Raw genomic sequence first — 7,160 nt, 5'->3', positions numbered from 1 at the left:
ATAAACAATTTATTCATTAATATTTATATACTAAAACAATTGTCTATAGGACATAAACCCCAACACTAGGCGCTAACGGTCAAATCATATATTTCTTTAAGTTCTAAATTTATTTGAAACCTTTTCTTTATCGTTTTTGAAAACCGTTTTGAGCATATCAATGAAACCCACTTTGTTTAAAGAATCACCCATTAATTATCGTATGTGAGAAGGGGAAGAGAAAAGGAATAAAAGCGAAAATTACATCGTAATATTCACTTACGCTATACATTATGTCTGAGTTAAACTCTCTAAAAAAACCATTTATTTACATGGTTCATGCCCTAATCGCCGTTGGAATGATTTAGGCACGTTTCAAAATCCCGTTAGTTTACATGCTTTTTACTCGAGTCGTCGTTGGAACGATGATGCACCTCGCGGTGCAAGGCTCACTAAGGGATAAGTATCGAGCTACTCGGTCTCGGGTGTTATCTAGGCCGTGTGGGGTTTGAATTGATTTTGTTTAATTTAATCACTCCTAGCTAAGTTATTCTAATACTAACTAAGTTATTCCACTCCTAAGCAAGTTATTCTGCTCCTAATTAAGTTAAACAACTCCTAATTGATCTTTCACTAATGCAATTACCTGAAGGAACATAGACATTACTAGAAAATATCTGATTCCTGACCGAAATTTTTGACGGAGCTATTTCCGTCAGTATTTTTGACGGGACGGCTGACGGAACTATTAATCTGTCAGTATGTTATGGCGGGAACATTCTTGCTAGTTTTCCTGACGTTTTATTTTGACCGAAATATATTCCGTCAAGCATATTGACAAAATTATTGACGGAATTCCATCAATATGTATTTTTTATATATTTTATCATTTAAAAAAATCATATTATTCTAACTTGAATGTTTAATTTTATTCTAGTATAAGTAGATTTATGAAAATAATATCTCTATTTGAATTTAACTTTTATTCTCAAAGTGTTTAATAACTTTTTATTTATCAAAATTACCTTATTTATAATATAAATATATATAAATTCAATCAATTTTCAAAAATTCTTACAAGTATTTATTTTAGCCGTCTAACTTTCTACCAACTTGTATATTTCATATTATATGATAAATTTAATTAAAATACATAAAACAACATGTAATAAAATTTATTTAAATTTATATTATTATTTATATATCCAGTTCATATTTATTTAAAATAAAATCAAAATCAAAAAGATAAATAACATATATAAATAGATATTATTTATGGGCTGGAAAAACACACTCAAAGCCCACTCATGACTTAATAACCCTAATAACTCCGTATAAATGTAAACTCTTAACTATCCCTCCCAGTTTAGCCGCCTCCATATCCCCCCCCCACCCCCCCTTCTTCTTCTTCTTTGAGTCAGTGAAAATGTAAACCCAATTCTCGTCCGTTCTTCATATCTCTCTAGGATAATTCTTGGCATGTCCGCAAGATGTGGTCAGCGCATGATTCGACAGATCTGTTCTTCGTGGTGTTTCTTATCTCAGACGCTCTCATTTTGCCTGCGGTACGTTCTTCACTCAGGTAAACCCTCATACTCTTGGTTTCTCTTCTATTTATTCTCAGTGCCATCTGTTTCACCCGTCTACAATCTCAGATTCATGGTTAGCAGCTCTAACCATCAGCTAAGATTTTGAGATCGATAGGAGCTTCTGGGTAATTAATCTTTTGGTTGCAGATAAATTATAATCTCACTTAACCTTATCATTTCCAGCTTGACAGAGACTCATTGAAGTCCGATTAGACGCCGAGATTGATGGGCTTGATCTCAGGTAATCTGACTTTTTTCTTTTCTCTTATCAGTTTTGATTTCTACATTGCTTAGTTTCTTTTTGTTCTTTTTTTTACTAAAAGGAAGACCCTAATGGAGGCAATGCTTATTGACCGTTAACTAAACCGGTAAGGATTAATAGTTATAAAGGATTAAATCTCCAATTTTAATTTTCACACACTTAAGCCTCTGTATATGAAGTTAATAAAATTTTGCTTCGTTTCAAAATTGCCTATTTTAAATTTCTGATCAATGTCTTGTTTGATAACATAAGCGTAGGAGAATTAACACTCCTTAGTTCTAGATGATTTTTGCAGATTATTCCTTTGAACATGTAGAGAAGAACTGAACAGATATTATTGGCAAATTAGATATAATAGACTAAAGTTGGATTTCTGATTCAGTGGATAGGTTATTCTCCATGTTGGTTTGTCTGATCTTGCATTATTATAAAATATTAATACTGTATTTCTCAAAAAATAAATAAATATAAATACTGTAAATTTCAACAGCAAGGAAATCAGCAGTCTTTCAAAGTCATCAACAACCATAAAAGTAGACACGATAAGGAAATAAGAAATGACATTTTCAAATCTGCATTAGGAGAACCAAGGAATAAAAACCAAACTGAAGAGTGAAAACACCCAGAAACAGAAAACTAAAAATTAGAAACAGGTCAAAGAACTTTCAAAGGAATGAAAACTTTACACAGCTCATAATAAGTGTATAATAATCTACAGGAAATGTCCTTTAACGTTTCTGATTGAATATCCGTATCGTAACCAATGTAAATTTCTTGACTGCAGTTTAATGTGTCGTACTTGGCATGAGAACAACTCAATCCCAAATACTTAATTGGGATGCATGAATTAGTGCATACTTCTAAATGTAGGGCGTAGGTGTCTATAATGACATTATTTTTAATTAAACACTTTTAACTCTATTGCATTTTTATATGGGAATTAAGTCAGCTACTTATCCTATTGAGTACTTTTCCAGGTTCAGTTTGCATGAGGGAAATTTGGTGAAGGACTTTGTAGAATGAGAAGGGAAGCCGTACGTCTCGCCGCTGAGGGTTCTATTGAGTACTTGGCTAAGGAAGCCCAACGCCTCACCACTAGTTTTGTTTATTAATTTCCTGAGTTGTATACTGTGCATATTCATTGGATACAAGGCAGCTGTTAAACTGAACTTGTTCAGAATTCATTCCCAATTTCCCATCAATATAAAATGTATAGTTTTTTCATTTTCTATTTGTCAAGTTTGCTAATTGAATTTCAAACCTTAGTTGCAAATCAACTTGGCTGCAAACTAGATGGTGTCTCTGATATGGAATTGCAAGCACATGGTACTCAACCATGTGTAATAGCTAGTGCTGCCAAGGAATTCATTATCTCGGAAAAGCTGGATAATCTCTAAAGGTACGAGTTATCATATAGGTAGTCATGTTGTTCTAGTCATGTCAATTTTGGGTATAATTTTGTTTCATTTGATATGTATATGTTTTCTGATCATTATTGCATACACTTTTTGTACAGCTTTGCTGTTCTTTCTTGACTACTCATTTTTTTTTAGTGTCATCTCTTTGTTAAAAAGTATAAATCAAAGTGATTAGTGTTATTATCGTATCTTTTTAAGAGAGAATTATTTATTATCTTGTCTTTTGGTGAGCTTTATTGCATAGAGATGCATTCTAATTCTTGTTCCTGTCAAGAGATAAGGATTTGTTTTTCTCTCCTGACAATGAAGATTTTTGAATTAATTGAATGGGAAAATTAAGATATCCTTCATTGGTAGTATTTTCTACGACCTTGCTGACATGCTTCTTCATGAATCGGAACTTGGCTTCAAGAAGGTTCTAACTTTGTCGAATTTGGCTTTAAAGATCATATAATTTTCTATATTTCTGGGGATTTATAGTTTTCATATATTTAGCTCCCTTCAATCCAAATTATATTTATTCATTTATTACATTTTTTTTATTTTTTAATATCATTATAAAATATATATTAATTAAATCACTACTGACAGAAATTCCGTCAGCGAAAACGTCAGTACATTTTGACGGAAAAATCGGTCCAGAAAAACGTTAACAAATTTTACAGAATTTTCCGTCTGTATTCCGTCAGAATGATTTTCCGTCAAAATTCCGTAATATTATTTACCCACGCATGTATATTTGACGGTTTCTGTTCCGTCAACATTCTGTCATAAAGCACTTTAAGACGGAATTTTGTAGTTTATGATGGAAATTTCTGTTAGTAAACGGATATTTTCTTGTAGTGGGAATGATACGATAAAATGAAGATAGAATTGCTAAGACAATTGATTAAAAACATAACCCTAGTCACTTGTACTCGAGGCGATTAACCCTACTTATCCTTCTGATGTCCCTAGCACGTGATTCCTTTGTAAAAGCGATACTAGCTCTAAGGCTCAACAATTTGGGCCTCATCAACTAAGAGGTTGTCAATCCCTTAGGCTTTGACTAGGTCAGATTCGGCTCACAATATGTGCCAAGTTAATTTTTGGACTTTTGAATGAGTTAAACCAATGAAGCAAAATGTAAGACAAAGATTAAATCAATGAATCAATATAAACAGAACAAAAACTATAATATTATTAAAGACGAAGATAAATTGTCACAAGTATTCAATTAGCCTAGGATTCATAGACCGTATCAAGCCTTTAAACAAACTATGAAAAAGATTGAGAAAATCCTTTTCAGCGAATCTGTCTACCGCTGCCGGCGTCTTCCTACGACTTAAAGACGGACCTTGAACAATCCTCGGTGGACGGAGCTCCTGAAGTTCTTCAATGGAGGTTGAAGGAGATGGAGGAGGTGGAGAGGATTCTTCAAGGGTGAAAAGCTAAGGAAAATTACAAGAATGAAAGATGTCTAATTTACAATTGAAAAGTCCTATTTATAGATGCGGTTCGAGCTCTCTTTCTGACCTAATTCGTTTCCTTTTGCAGGTGGGAAGATGTGGGACCGATCGTGGCGTCGTGGGGCCGAGAATCAGTCTTTTGACCGATTCCCACAGGTCAGCTCGCCGAGCTGGGCGAGCCAGCTCAGCGAGTTGTCCTTTGCAGGCCAGCTCGACGCGAGCTGGCCTATAAAGGCCAGCTTGACACGAGCTGGCATGGCCAGCTCGCCCGAGCTGGCCTATAGATGCTAGCTCGACGCGAGCTGGCCCCTGAGGGCCAAGTCGGCGAGCTGGCCCCTTAACGGCCTGCTTGATGGGCTGGCAATGCCAGCTCGTCGATTTGGGCCCAAAAAGGCCATTTCGACGAGCGGGAATGCCTAGAACGCCTTGCGCGACTGCAGGATGTCCCGAAATGCAATTTTCGCCCGAACTCTTTCCTGTTTTAACCTGCACACGCACGTAAACTCCAAATAACATTAGTTCTGAGGCTAAATTAACCCGCCAGTCGCTTATTTTGAGCAAACGCTCCTTTTAGTGCGACTTTTGACGGATCAATTAGCTATAAAAGATAATGGAAATTCAACGTACATGCTAGTTTGGCCATATTTGCCTAAAATAACCAGAAAATGAGCCTAAACAACGAAAAGCCAATAGAACATATACAATTTCTAACTAACTCACACAAAAGCATATAAATGCGAAAATTGCTCGCTTATTCATAAAATAACGCTAAAAACCATCCTAAAACCATACCCAAAGATAGGTGTTTTTGACCCCTATCAAACCTCCTCGCACTTAAAACTTTACTTGTCCCCAAGTAAACTAAAAAACTAAACCTGCAATCACAAACAAGCTTGGAAACCTCCTGGTTTTACTAGGTTCTTGACACAATTTCGAGCATCTGTAGTTACATGCATTCGGAATTACAAAGTAGAGACACGATATCCAAAATCCGCATTTCAATTATCACAGGTCATATGTTTAAGAAAAAGGACACATGTTCAATTAAACGAGCTTAAAGGGATAGCTAAGTAAAACACCTCACCATAGGTAGTTCACTCAATTCACACAATTTTGGTGGCTAAAGTGTTTACTCTCGGTTTATGTTCTTGCTTAGGATTACCTTGATTTTGTACGTTCATCCGTGTTCCTCTACTATGCTATATGATTCCGATGATATCAAAAACAGCCTCGAATTGGGGTTGTAATATGGTTAGAGGGTTAAAGGTATAGAAAGGTTAGGGGTTCTAGCGCTAGAAAAACAGAGTTCAAGATGGCTTTAGCAAAACGTGAAGTGATTGAGCTTTTTATTCATATTTTTTTTTTCTGAGACGTTCTAATTTTAAGAACTGGGGAATAATGTTCTCTCTCTTTTGTTCGTCTCTCTTTTTCTTTTCCTTTTCTGTTTTTCTTTTTCTTTTAGGATAACAATGCTCATTCACTTCTTAGCCTTTTGGCTTGCTACTATGGTGCCATAAACAAATATAAAGCGCTAGAAGAAAACAAAGGATCAATATGAGCTTTGCAAAAACTCGGGTTAGATAACAAATTAAGTGATAGTTTGCAAAAATTGGGTTAGAACGAAAGAAAAACTACAAGCTACAAAATACAGGCTCAAATGGGCTTCCTAGAGTAGATGAAAAAGAGAAAATAAGGTAAAGAAAAAGGTTAGTTCTAATGAGTCTGATTCATCATTTATCATCTCAAATTATTGCATGCAGGTTCAACTCAGTATTAAATGCAAAATCTGTAATCTTCCACAAGTCAAAACATTCACACAAAAATGTCAAGAAAAAGAGCTTTTTGATGTTCGCTTACACCCAAAAAGCTCATGTGCTTACAGATACAAAAGTTGTGTCTAAATGCAATCTTTAGCTCATGTGCTTACAGATACAAAAGTTGTGTCCCACACCTAAACTAGTTGTCATGCAATTTAAAATTCGGTTCTCAGTCCCCAGAAACAAATAACGAAACTTTAACTCCAGATAGAGTGTACAGTTCTTGGGATTATAACATACTAAAACAAACTAAAATAAAACAACGCGACATGATTTATTTAATTATTAAATTTTGTTTTTTGTTTTTTTTGGGGAAGAAATTTTTTTTTCCCAGCTCGGCGAGCTGGCAGCCAGAAGGTCGGAATTTTTTTTTTTCGGGAAACAAAATAAAATTTTTCCAGCTCGATGAGCTGGCAGGCAGAAGGTCCGAAAAATAATATTTTTTTTTAAAACCCGAACACTGAAAATAATAAAAAATTGTAAAAGAAATCTAAAGAACTAAACTAACCTAAAAGCATATCTATAAAATTTATTAAAAAGTAAAAACCTAAAAAGTTTTATTCAAATTTGGGTTGCCTCCCAATAAGCGCTACGTTATATTCGGTGAGCTCGACAAGAATTCGCTCCTAGGTGTATGCTGACATTCG

The 7,160-nt window shown here is 34.9% G+C and overlaps 1 long non-coding RNA gene across 1 annotated transcript; it reads left to right on the top strand.

Moving 5' to 3' along the window:
- Positions 1-1,372: 1,372 nt before the first annotated feature.
- On the top strand, positions 1,373-3,059 carry LOC136216906 (uncharacterized). The gene is made up of 3 exons (XR_010683405.1): positions 1,373-1,561; positions 1,752-1,809; positions 2,808-3,059. It is a non-coding gene; the product is annotated as an uncharacterized lncRNA (long non-coding RNA).
- Positions 3,060-7,160: the final 4,101 nt, after the last annotated feature.

The sequence above is a fragment of the Euphorbia lathyris genome, chromosome 2, assembly GCF_963576675.1.
Source record: "Euphorbia lathyris chromosome 2, ddEupLath1.1, whole genome shotgun sequence".
Classification (NCBI taxonomy): Eukaryota; Viridiplantae; Streptophyta; class Magnoliopsida; order Malpighiales; family Euphorbiaceae; genus Euphorbia; species Euphorbia lathyris.
The sequence above is the reverse complement of the archived record's forward strand: the minus strand, read 5'-3'. Positions and strand labels throughout refer to the sequence as shown.